The sequence below is a fragment of the Microcebus murinus genome, chromosome 9 (genome assembly GCF_040939455.1).
Source record: "Microcebus murinus isolate Inina chromosome 9, M.murinus_Inina_mat1.0, whole genome shotgun sequence".
NCBI classification, from domain to species: domain Eukaryota; kingdom Metazoa; phylum Chordata; class Mammalia; order Primates; family Cheirogaleidae; genus Microcebus; species Microcebus murinus.
The window spans coordinates 58,864,609-58,878,654 of record NC_134112.1 but is presented as its reverse complement, the minus strand read 5'-3'; the positions used below and the strand labels follow the sequence as shown (position 1 = coordinate 58,878,654).

The 14,046-nt window shown below is 41.0% G+C and overlaps 1 protein-coding gene across 4 annotated transcripts in view; it reads right to left on the bottom strand.

Moving 5' to 3' along the window:
- The window catches only part of MAGI2 (membrane associated guanylate kinase, WW and PDZ domain containing 2), a 1,296,878-nt gene that overhangs the window by 11,663 nt on the left and 1,271,169 nt on the right, over positions 1-14,046 (bottom strand). The window lies entirely within an intron of this gene.

Genomic DNA, 14,046 nt, shown 5'->3' with positions numbered 1-14,046 from the left:
GATGTGAGCGCTGAGGAGCGGCTGCAAATACACGTTGTCATTTGAAAAAAGGTTTGACTGCACAATACATGTAATGCGTTTGAATCGTCCCATAGCCATCCCCACACCTAGTCTGTGGAAAAATTGTCTTCCATGAAACTGGTCCCTGGTGCCAAAAAGGTTGGGGACCGCTGCTCTAGTACATGTGGGAATCACCTGGGTGGTGTGAAGAATACAATTTCCCTGGGGGACCAGGCCCGGAGATTCCAGCCGCACAGGGCCCAGGAATTTCTCTGCATTTCCAACAGGCACCCAGGTGATTCTGAAGAAGATGGCCTAGAGCTGGGCTTTGAGAAACATTGGTGTGAGTCCTCTCAAAGAAGTTGAGAGAGTGACGTTCTCAACCATTAGGTGTCACTCAAAGCATAATTCTTAGCTTCTGTCCGTTTCAGAATTTGGATAAATTCATCTAAAACCAATCATTGTTGTCTTTTAAAAATCTTTGTCTTTAATTCTTTCTGGTACTTCTAATATTATGGAAGGCCTGGGGACTAACATAAATAATTCTTTCTAGGAAGCCTAGCTTCAACATTTATTTAGGATTTAAACTCTCTCTACTTTCCAAAAAAGGATTTGAGACAATTTATAACATCAAAACACATATAAAACAGAATGATAAAAATGAGAAATGACTTATTTTTTTAAAAGCAACTACTTGGTCAGGAGTCAAGTAGAAGGAGGACAGATGTGTTAGGAATCCAAGATGAGTTAGTTACTACTGTGAGCAATTAACATTACCCTGGAGTTTCTGGCCCCTAATGGGAAATTAAATCAGGAAAATCCAATACAATGAACCATTGATGTTTGTCAAAAATATGTCTCATGACCTTTGGAAATGTGCAGATTTTGTGATGCCATTCAAGGGTGTAATTTTTCTCCATGGAATTGGTAAGGGTCATGAGTGGGGAACAAAGAAGCCACATTGCTATTTGAATTCTGGGTGGCAGGGGAGCCTCCCTCACTAGTTAAGAGATTCCATCCCACACAGCAGCCTCAGTGCATGTAATTCAAATTCTTGCCTCCATAACGTGTGTCAGAGCCCATCAGGGATCCTTGTGCATACTCAGTCCATGAATGTCTACTTTGTTTTAAAGTAGAGCATTCTTAAATTGTACGTTTGATACTGATTTATAAAGCAATAAGGAGAGGAAAGAGGCACTTGGTTGAATTTTCCAATAATTCTGGCCACCTTTAGAATATCACATCATTTATTAAAAAACTATCCTTTGATGTGAAGTTTGAATTGGGTATTTGGGCACAATATTACCTTCCTTCTTCCATAGAATGATGTCCATTATCATTTTCACATAGTGAGGAAAAAATCTTAGAGAAGCATCAGAAGACCTGGAATCGAATCCTGCCTCTGGCATATATTGACTAGCAATAGGAATTTAGACCAACCACTAAATCTCTCTGATCCTCAATTTCTTCCTTTATAAGATGGGATAAATGTCCTACGTTACAGACATGAGACCTGTACTTTCTAAGGGAAGACACCTTGCAACGGGAGGGTCATTATAATTATTTGACCATAATTGAGTCCTATTTTTCTTCTGTGCCCCCGGAGCTGTCTACTTATCAACTGTGTTCTTGTGGGAGCTGCCACATTAGCTAGTACACTTGCAGGTGAGGTCTTGAATACATGCAATAAGTCAGTTATTTCCATGTGCTATGATTCCCCAGTTTTGTTATACCTGAGATATCCTTGGTTACAACAAGGAATATTCTGAAATCCTCAAATGCAAATGCATTTAATGAAACTTAGAATGTGTTCTACTTTTAGCTGGGTTAGAGTTTAAAATCAAACTAAGGAATGATAGGTGGCGGCACCTCCACCAATATAGGAAGATACTGCCTAGAAGGTTAAAAGCAGTCTTCAAGAGGCCTCGCTAGAGGATAGCGTGTGCAATGGTGATCTCTTCCTTGGACCGTGGTAATGATATTTCACATTTTAATAGTTCTTTTCCCCACCATTACATCACATATGGTAGAATCAATTAGCTGGCTTCAAATTACTTCTGAGATACAGGGAGAAGGTTGATATTATTCACACCATTTCCTGAAGGAGGAATTGAAGCAGAGAAAGGTTAAATGACCAAAATTACAAAATGGACCAGCCAGGAGTAAAATTTTGGGTTTCTCCATTGCTTTTACTTACTGAGAAAATCATCCCAAGATATTGCCTTGCAAATAGAATCAAAGCATGCAAACAGACATGCTTAGTGGCCACTGCTGACCAATGGGAACTGGATCCCACTCATTTATGAACATCTTACCACATGTTTAGTATTGAACTGGAGAATTCCTATCCAGAAAAAGGAAAAAATACTAAACCACAAAAATAAATGTCCACCATTAGCTGGACTCAAATTTCTTCTGACATTCAGGGAGACTCTTCTCTTTTCTTATACTCTTGCCCCCCTCAGTGATTCTCCATAATCTAAAAGGTGAAATTATTCACAAATACAAAGGGAGTCCTTTTATTATAAAAAGATTTCTCAGAAGTTTGCTTATAGATCATTAAATACTTAATAGTGAGAGAAACTAAAAGCTAAAATCTTTCAAGTCACCACTGATTAAGAATATTAATCAGAAAGTAAAATTAGCTAGATCATAAAGTAGAATAACTTTAAAAGATGGACATTTATCTGTGTGGTTTAATACTTTTCATTTTTCTGCTCAGGAATTCGTCAGTTCAATACCAGATATGTGGTTTCTGCCCGGGAGAGAGCCTGCAAAGTTCAGTAAAGCACCAAGGGCCCCTTTACCCACCTTGCGCCATCACCTGCCCATCAAGGTGACATGGATTGTGGTGGACAGGAGGAGCCCTTGTCTTTAACATTGCAAACTCTAGTTTTCATGAAATCTTCACACATAGTAGTCAGAAGAATTAATCAAATTTAGTTCTGTTTCCATTAGACCATGTTTTCCCCTCCTCCCTTCCTTCTTCCCTTCTTCCTCCCTCCCTCCTTTCTTGAACCTGGATGCTGGTTAATGAACATGTGTGATCATGTTCATTTATGAGGTGGTTGCTGAGGAAGACGTGCTCACAGCATCCTTCCAGTCTGAGACGTTCTTACTAAAATTAGAGATAACAGAGATACATCCTAGAGAGATGAAATCAGCCACTTCTGGCCTGCTGGGATCTATGTAGCCCTTTGTCCAAACAATGTCCCCAGGCCCAGTGGCTAAAACCAGAAAGGAAAAAGCCTTTCATTCCAAACTGGCTTCCTTAGCCTGCCCTCTCCCACCCCCACCCCGGTGAAACTCCTCTTGTCAGGGTCACCAGTGACCTTTCTGTTGTGAAATCCTCTCTATATTCCTCTTAATACAGTCGGCCCTCTGTATCCATGGGTTTGCATCTGCAGATTCAACTGAGGATCAGGTCGGGCCTGTAATCCTAGCACCTCTGGGAGGCTGAGGTGGGAGGACTGTTTGCGGTCAGGAGTTTGAGATCAGCCTGAGCAAAAGTGACTCCCCCATCTGTATTAAAAATAGAAGAAATTAGCTGGGGCATGGTGGTGTGCACCTGTAGTCTCACCTACTTGGGAGGCTGAGGCAGAAGGATCGCTTGAGCCCAGGATTTTGAGGTTGCTGTGAGCTAGGCTGATGCCACGGAACTCTAGCCCCAGCAACAGAGCAAGACTGTCTTAACCCCTCCCCTGAAAAAACCAACGATCACAAATATTTGGATGAAAACCCCAATAAAAATAACAATAAAGCAATAAAAGATAATACAAATAAAAATACAGTGTAGCAACTATTTACATAGCACTTACATTGTGTTAGGTATTATAAGTAATCTAGAGATGATGTGCAGTATATGGGAGGATGTGCATAGGTTATATGCAAATACTACATCACTTTATACAAGGAATTTGAGCCCTGGAGGATTTTGATATCCATGGGGCTCGGGGAGCCAATGCCCCACAGATACTGAGGGGTAACTGTCCTTTATCTCACTACATTTTCACACAGCTGACTACTTCCAGCAACAAACTGGACTCTTGGCTTTCATGACACCCCATTCTCCTGCTTTTTATCCTACCTTTCTGGCAGTTCCTTCTCAATTTATTTTGCACGTTCCTCTTCTTTCACCAGACCTTCTTAGGGGTTGGTCTTAGGTAATTTTCTCTCTCCGTAGTCTCTCCTACGTGTCCTCATCTATTTATGTAACTTTTGTACAATAGCAATACTCAATGTTTCTGCTGAGCTCTATGCTACCAGCTTTATGGTGGTGTATCCACCTGCCTTCTTGATATCTTTCCTTGGATAATTCATTGACATCTTCAATCTAACATGTCCAAAATAGAAAACTTTTCTCCCTGAGCCTGTTCTGCACACTCTGCCTTACTTTCTCATCTTGGTGAATGGTACAATCATCACTTGAAGATATCCTCGATTCCTTTCTCTCCTCACCTCAGAAACACGACCACCTGCAAGTCTTACTACTCTTATTTTCAAATGTATGTGGACCCTGTCAGCTTATGTTCACCTTCACTTTCACTACCACAATTCAAGATATAGGGCGGTCCCTGGAATGATGCAATCAGTGTGGGCTGTGCAGGACAATCACACCTAAAAGAAGGCCACAGGGTGGACATATTTCATAAACCCTTTGGGCTACTGTTGAAGACAGAAATTTCAAAAATGAATTTCAGCATTATTCAGAAAAGAGAAGTGTAGTATACCATGAACCACACTCCCTCCACAGGACAGCTAACCTGGTTACCCTGCCCAAGGGATTGGCCAAGCTGTCATTTCTCTTCATATAGCATCCACAACAATCTCTTTGAGACATAAATTAGACCGTTCCATTTCCTTGCTTAAAACTTTCAGTGAGTTCCCACTGCTTTTAGATTAAAGTCCAAAATTATTAACAAAATTACTAACATGGTGATGTGTATTTGAAGTGGGAGGGGAAATGACTTGCTTTCGTGGACAGAGTGTAGAAAGAAGCATCCGGCCACAGACAGTACTCTGGGAAGCATTCCCAACTTTCACTGGTGGCTCCTTGGGGTGGAGAGGGACAAAGAGAAGCTCTAGTCCCAAGTGCACAAAGCCAAGTTCTCCTGAATTTTTAAAGATGTTCTTTCTTTTGTTAATTTTATCTAGTGATAAAATGATAAGGTCTAATGATATAATACCTATATTATATATAGGTATTATATCCTATATATATCCTATATATATATTATAATCCTATATATAAAGGATTATATAGATATAATCCTTTGCTTAAAGGATCTGGGAAGTCATTAACCAACGTGCCAGAGAATGTTCAAATGAACTCCCAGGTAAGACCGACCCCAAATATCTTACACTCCACTATGGGAGACGCAAGCCCTTCTCCTAAGTTAGGATCAAGTTTTTTACCCAACCTATTGTCGGTTCTAGCCAATTTGGTTCTCTCCTAGAAAACAGATTGATTAATACCTAAGTACATATTATTAGTATATGTACACACAGATTAAACACACATCATTATTTTTGAGTTAAAAGATCATACATCTCTTAAATTATCTTGTAGGATCCCAGCCATATTGAAAAATAAAAGGCACTTCTATACTTCATATGCTAGAGATTAAAAACAAAACCAAAACCTCATCTACAGAAACTGTGCTCCAACAGCTTGTTTGTTTTATGATATAAAACCAAAGTGGCAGTAACCAGAGAGCTGCCCTGATAGGAATAAACTGCTTGTTGTACTAAATAAGTATCTGCATTCTTGGTTTCCCAGGTGGCTCTTATCTCCAGCAAAAAATTGTACAGAAGAGGAAAGCATAACCCCAATCAAGGGAGAGTTCATTTTATCTTGTGTGAAGACACAGGGAGGTTAGGAAAGAAAAACGTTTTAAAGAATGTGTTCAAACTGTAATGGTTCTTTTGCATCTGCTCAACCATCACTGAAGTGACTGCATTTTTAAAAACAAAATATAAACAAGGAAACCGTTAGAAGGGAGCCAGAGTTTTGGCAGGGGAAAGAGGTCTGTCATCTGCCCCATACCTCACCAGTCACCCCAGGGCTTACAGCTTCGGGCTGGGTGTTCCCGTAGGGCCTGAATAAGGTTCCCACATTGCTCTTCTCCACTCAGCACAGGGGCTAGAACGCAGGTCTAAGGACTGCCTTTTGGATTAGGGTGTTCAGGAAGATAATAATGGCTTTATTGCTATTGGTACTACTACTACTGACAGTATGTAACACTGACTGAGGTGCTGACTAGGTGTCAGGCACTCTACGACACGTTTTACAGATGAGGAAACTGAGACACAGGTTAAATAACTTGTTCAAGGCCACACAGCTGGTAGGTGTAATGGTGCATGCAGGGCCATTGAATGGCTTTCAGAATCAGGTCATTTTCTACAAGCTCAACTGAAACACCATCACTAGATGCCTTTACTATCTGCTATTCTGATTGAGAAATGGGGGCTCATCCCTCCCTCTGGGGTGATGTAACAGAAACTTCTTTCTAAAAAATGATTGTCAGAAGCCGATCCATTGTTACTCCTAATGGGGACTCTGAAATGCCATTTGTGTTTGAACTTTGGACAAAGAATGACGGTCACTACGGTGAGGGCACTGATTTGTGAAAATGTTATAAATATGAGCTGGAACGAGAGAACAATAACATTAGATTTCTTAAGGGCAGGGATAATACTATATACTTTTACAATATCCTCACAGTGCCACTCCTTGCAGCTAGATTGAATTGAAAATACTCAGCTATCAGAAACACTGAGTTAGTCTGAGACATAAATATTTTCACAGATTAAATGACTAAAATTATTCTGTAAAGAAATCCATGGATTTGCTAAGTGTTACTTCTTATAAAAAACCTTTCCTGTTGTAGCCTACAGTTGGCTGGAGCGAGAGTATACTTATGAGTTTGCATTGAAATCTATTTTCTTCTAATTTAGAATATTATCGGAAAACATCAAAATGATGAGGGTAGATCAAAAGACAGTAATGTGAAGTCATTTGGCGTTCAAAAGACAAACCTTTTGAGGATTGTGTTCAAACTATAATTGTTCATTTGCATTTATTCAACCATTACTGCAGCGATTGCTTTTTGTAACAAAATATAAACAAGAAAAATGTACACTTAAAAAATTTCAGAACAAATTATTTTACTTTGCTTCTGCTCTGTCTGCAGCATTGTTTCCTGTCTGTAGCCATTAATGGCCTTCAAACACGTATTTGCTTCACCTTTATTACCACCTTTATTAAACTAGGTGTTGTGAACATTAATAAATTTTACAATGGCGACTATTTGCTTATTGAAGCTTTACATTTCCACTCATTTTGAAAGCATAATCAAAGGTGCAGCAATAAATCTGTGTCAAGATTTAGCTACCTCTATGGCCAGAAGGGCAAATCTCAGGTGTAGGTGGGACTGTTAATAGTGGAGCTACTATTTACTGAGTGCTTTATATGTACTGAGATCTGTGCTGTGTGCATAACATACATTACCTTTTAATCCTCACAACAGTTCTAAGAATTATGGTGTGATTATCCCCTTTGCAAAGATTAGGGAACTGAGGCTCAGGTACGTTAAACGATTTGCTAGGACCACTCAGCTTGTAAGTGAGAATCAGGACAACTGACTACATAACTCCAGAGCCCAAGCCCAAACTGCTACTCTGTTATAGTGCCTTCCAACCTCTTCCACATCAGCACGGACATGGAATAGGATGATAACTTAGTGCACTGGAGTAAACATGAAAACGATCAAGCCCTTCCTGAACACCCCAAGGGCTGAGGGGTGTCAATATCTTGGGACAACTCATCAGAAGTACTTCTTGGAGCTCAGGTCAGGAAACGCGGCTCTGTTTTCCTATGAGGTAAAATCTTGGTAATCCAGATTAGTCTGGGAATGTGGGCATGCCCAAGGATCAGTCTGAATTAGTAAAACATCTGCTAGTATTACAGGATATATGAGACATATGCTGGTTCATTTATTTCAAGCATGTTTGAAGTGTTTGAATGGTGCTTGGAGGCCTTCTGACTCTCAAATACTTAAAGATAGTCCTAGAGGCAGTGGTTTTCAAACTTTGTTGGAAAACCATGCACCTTCCTTTTTCAAATAAAATGTTAAATGAAAATCCAATATGTAAAACAGATAAAAAAATGGAACTGCTGTGGTCGGGCGGGGTGGGTCCAAAGCCTCCTGCCACCCTCCCTCCCTGTCACCCACAGAGGCTCGTTAGGCTCTTGGGATGCTTGAGAACCCTAAAAGAACCCTCTGATCTGTTAACAGGTGTCTCTCAAAGCCCCTGTTAAAATGCAAACATCTCCACTCAGGGAGTGGGCAGAGGAGGAAGTCAGGGAAGGTTTGCCCGTCAGCTTGTTTTCTAAGTGGTGGTAGCTGGCAGTTGGACTCCAGAGAAGGGAGATAAAGCACAGAGACGTTTTCTTGGAGTAAGAGGGTTGGAAACCTCTGTCACACAGCAGGAAGGGCAGGCTTTACCTTTCCACGTTTTTTGGGGGGGCACACAGCCACCAGGAGCCTCAGCTGACAGTTCATGAGTTGAGATTTTCCCTACTTGTCTTCAGGAAAAGTCAGCAACTTGTGCTCTGCCACTTGGTCTGAACTTGGGCAAGTCATGTAACACCTCAGTTCCTCATCTGTAAAATGGAACAATACCTGCTCTGCTTCCTTCCCACAGTTGCGAAGATCAAATGAAATAATGTATGTGAATGTTACATACATGTCAGCCATTAAATTAGTAGTTTGAGTCCAATTTTTAAAATGGGCAAAGGATTTGAATCCACACTTTACCAAAATGATATGTGCATGGCAACTAAGCACATAAAAATTGCTCAACATCATTAGTAGGAAAATGAAAATTAAAGCTACAATGAGATACCACTACACATCTACTAGCACGGCTACAGTTAAACAACAACAACAGCACAGCTGAAAATAACGGGCAAGAATGTGGAGCAACTAGAACTCTCATACGTTGCTGTCAGGAATAAAAAGTGCAAAAGCCGCTTCAGAAAACATTTTGGCATTTTCTTAAAAAGTTAAACATTTACTTACCATCCAACCTAGCAATCCCACTCTGAGGTGTCTACCTGAGTGAAATAAAAACTTCTGTTCACATGAAAACCTGCATGTGAATTTTTATAGTGACTTTATTCACAGTCACCCAAACTGGAAACCACTCAGATGTCCATCAAAGGGTGGATGGATAAGGACTCTGTGATATTAATATAATGGAAGAGTATTCAGCTATGAAATATTCACTCAACATCTTGAGTGAGTCTCAAGTGCATTATGCTGAGTGAAAGAAGCCAGATTCAAAAGGTTACATACTGAGCAATTCCATTCACACAACATTCTCAAATACACAAAACTAAAGGGACAGAAACTGGTTTCCAGGGGCTGGGTGTGGGAGGAGGCTTAACTATAATGGGAAATTAGATAATTTTAGGAGGTTACAAAACTGTTCTATATCTTAATTATGGTAGTGATGATATAACTGTATGTGTTTTCTGAAACTCATAGAATCATACACTAAAAAGGGTAAAGTTTACTGTATGTTAATAATACCTCAATTTGCAAAATGGGAAAAAACTAATAGCGCTGACAAAGTGTTTTTAAGCCTGGGCAAAGAAGTCTTTAAAACTGGTTACACCTTTGGAAAATAATATTTCCACAACGACTTTGCTCAGCTACCTGCCTCTGCGTCCCTCACCACTGCACCAAGATAAGTTTCTGCCCAGTGAAACTGGTAATGAATTCTGAGTTCACAGAGTTGGAAGAATCTGAATTAAAGAGGTTTTACTTTAATCTTTGGAAAGCGCCTTTAATTTCAACACTTTTCTGGAATCATGTTCTCCACCATAAATATAGCCCTGTCAGAAGTAGCAGAAAGTGGAAATAAGGGAAGAGAGTAATCAGTCAGAAGGTACCTATTTCAAGGGAAAAGTGATGGACACTGGTAATAGTCACATCTTGCCAAAGACAAAAGACATGGAAATGAGTCACTCAGAGGACACTCCTGGGGTCCAGGTAAGTCCACGTCTTCTGGGGTCTCTTCCTCATGCCCCTTCATCTCCTCTGTAAACCCCTCATGGTCAAGACTCGGGCATAAGATTAATTCACTTCTAGACTAAGCCCCCACAAGAGATACACAACTATATCCCCATCAGAGTGTCTCCAGTGGGAAAAGCCCCTTTTAAACAAGGCTAGCTTTAAAAAAAATAAAAAAAGAATTAGTGGAAGCAAAGCTCTTGTGCCTAGAGCTGTCCAATTTTGTTATTATCATATTTCAGCAAGATTATCCTTAGACTTTTTTTTTCTGTACCCAGCTTTATTTTTCAAAACCCTTTCTTTTCCTTCATATCTCTGGGACCCAGGACTCAATTCATTTTTTTTTTTCATTCAACAAACATTTATTGAGCATCCACCTTGTGTGTTGTACACTATGCACTGAATATACCCGTGTGAAGGAAGCAATATTCCTGTCTTCGTGGACCTTACTCACAGTGGAAGAGACCGACTATTAATATACAAATAGGCAATAATAGAAATACTGCTATGGATCAGTGCAATGAAGGAAAATAAGGCAAGTTAAGGCGATGGAAAGGGATGTGGGGTGCTGTTTTAGATAGGCTGGTCAGGCAAGGTGACATTAAGTGGGGACTTGAAAGCAGAGGAGAAGAAAGTCATGTCGATACTTGGGCTAAGATCACTCTAGGGAGATGGAACAAGTGCAAAGGTCCTGGTGAGAGAGGGGTTGGCATGTTTCAGGAATGACAAGAAGGCCTGGGAGAGGGGGAGCCAGGGGAACTATGAGATCATACAGGGCTTCAGATGTGTGTAAGGCACCGAAGAGGTAAAGATGAACAAGACACAATTGGTACCTTCAGGGAACTCATGGTGCACTATTTCAGATCTGTAGACCTCTACCGCAGTCTCTAGAAGTACAGAGTTCTGTGAGGCAGGCAGGAAGAGAACAGATTGTTTTGTACGCAGGACTTAGAGAAGATTTTAGTTTTAGTTTGAAGGCAGAATAAGAGCTGAGTAGCGGCAGAGAGCAGGGAAGAGTAACCAGGATCAGCAAGTGCATAACTCGGTGGGCTGCTGGGGGGTGGCACAGGGTGCATGAGGCGGTGACGGAATTGGTGGCTGGGAAGGCAGGCTGGGGAGAGCCCTGCGTGCCAAATAAGCAGTGAAGACTTCAGTCTCCAGATAACGAGAAGCCAGTGAGGTTTTTAAGCAGGAGAGTGATGAGGGTAATCCCTCCTCCTTACCTAGACGGGTGAGTCAATACATTGATATCGACAGATAAATTACACTTGAATTAAAACTTATTAAATGTATGTTGCTTCAATCAGAGTATCATACTGTTTTAGCTTCTTTTATCAACAAATGAAATATCTTTTTATCTTATTGGTATTGGCAAGCAGAAGCATGATCACTCTAAAGGTAGAGAAATATCATTAATCCTGAGGTTAATTAATATCGAGCATTTAGTTTGCACCAGGCACTGTGTTAAGTGCTGGGAATTTGGCATGATGTCCCTGCCCTTGTGGAGTTTATTATAGGAGGCAGACGCAGATCAAGTGATTTTGAATGTGATGCATCATGAAAAGAAAGTTGAAAAAATAGGAGTGCTACAGAAGTGGGAAGCTACCCTCATTTAGGAGTTCAGGGAATCCTCCCCAAGGAAATGTTCTTTAAATGAATACTAGGTTAATGATAATTTTATTCATAGCAGCAACATCATCCCCTTTTTCATCAATAATCAGTTTTTCTTTCAAGTGGGTCCTTCTCTTTTACTTTGAAGCGTGTCCAGTTCTTGCCTACCTTGGAAAGAGAAGCACCCTAATCTCGCACTTCTGTACACCCAAACTAAGCTTTTCATTAGTTTCTAGAACCAGTCACGCAGTTCTGACTTTCCTACCTTCCTGTATTCACGCACTCATTCATTTGTTCAAGGTCTGTGCTTGGTGCATGGGGTCCGAGGGGACTCCAGGTGGATTCCATGGTTGAAACACAGGACGAGAGGAGTGGCGTGACAGGAGAGGAGGCCGTTCCTTTGTAGGACATGCCGGGGACTGTGGCGTCTGTTGTGCAGGTGTTGGAGGATCCCTGGAGGGCCTAGGCCTGGCCACCCGAAGTGTGTGTGAGGTCGCGGTGTGGAGGACAGAGTGCGGGTGCCGGCAGGGCTATGAGATGAGATGCAGAGTCACGGTCTCAGGCTGGGCTGCTGTGCAGGTGAGAGGTGGGAAGGGACAGGGTAGGGCAGGAGGGGTCAGCTCGGAAAGGCGTGAGGAAGACAGCGATGACAGGAGACGTGTGGAGGGAGGGGTGAGTGAACGAGGCATCCCGACCCACCGAGTAACTCTCAGGATTCCAGCTTGTGTGATGACAGATGGCTGTGCCGTAGATGAGACTGGGGACACAGACTGGAGGACAAGCACGTTCGGACCTACCCATTGCAGGAATTTTGAAATCTCCTTTAACATCTTCCTGTCCCTTAATCTCTCTACATAATCAGTCACTAAGTTCCCTCAGTGTTTCTTTGAGAATGTCCCAGGTCTAGTCCCGCTGCCCCAAGGTTGACCTTAGCCCTTATCACCCGAAATGTAGGTTATTACAGCATCAGCTAATAGGTCATCCTGCCCCCAGCCCCCCTCTTCAGCCCAACACACATCCTGCTTCTTAAAATAAACCCTCTTATCTGACATCTAATCCTGGCCTTAATTTTTTTTTTTTTACTTTATTGTAGTAAAAAACCTCTTAGTCTATATCTTGCTTCTTCATGTGTTTAGTTATCTTTTTATGTCTTTCTTTCACAACCAAACCATAAATTCCTTGAAGACAGAAACTGTGTTCTAAAGCTTCTTTGTATTGTTAGTAGTGTCTACCAAAAAGCCTTGCCTAATGGTAAATCTGCGTTGATTACATGTAATTTTATTGTAAAAACAATAAGAACATGATGTGGTGGACATTATTTTATTTTATTTTTTTTGAGACAGAGTCTTGCTCTGTTGCCTTGGCTAGAGTGCCATGGTGTCAGCCTAGCACACAGCAACCTCAAACTCCTGGACTCAAGCTATCCTGCCTCAGCCTCCCGAGTAGCTGGGACTACAGATGCACAGAACCACATCTGGCTACTTTTTTCTCTCTCTCTATTTTTTAGTAGAGACAGAGTCTCACTCTTGCTCTGGCTGGTCTTGAACTCCTGATCTCAAGTAAGACTCTTGCTTTGGCCTCTCAGAGCGCTAGGATTATAGGTGTGAGCCACTGTGGCCAGACTGAACTTTATTTTAATGCTTGACATTTCAAAGCATTTTTTCATCAGGTGTTGGCCAATGCATGCATGTATGTGTGTGTGTGTGTGTGTGTGTGCGCGCGCGTATGTGTATTTTTAAAGCTATGTCATAAAAATTCTTGCCAATAATAGCCTGAAGTGGATGATCTAGCAAGTGGATTCTGTTTCAACAATTGAGTATTCATGAACACCAGGGATGGGAAAGAGAACTGAAATCTAGAATGAGGCAGTGTAGATTTAGATTTTAGCTTTTTTACTGACCAGCTGTGTGGCTTTGGTCAAATTACTTAACTTCTCTGATCATAAGTGATGTGTACCTCAGAGATCTGTTATGAAAATTAAAACTATGCAAATTTTCATAAAAGTTAAATGAGCATCTAAAGTGGGTTTTGGCATATAGTAAGCACTTGTGAATAATAACGATAACGGCAAAAAACAACAAACATTCAATGGTCACTCTTCAAGCTAAATGCTGCACCTGCATTCTGTCATTTAAATTTTGCAACAAACCTATGAGGTAGATACTACTGTTATCCTCATTATACAGATGAAGAAACTGAAGATGATAGACCTTTATAGAAGTTAACTGTCTTGTCCAGGGATTGTCCCTTTTTACCCTCTTTTAGTCTTTAGGAAACTTTTATCCAAAGTTCCTGTAAGAAGCAAAAGGAGAGGTGTGGGTTTATCACTTCTTTCTCATATATCCTGGAGAAGAAG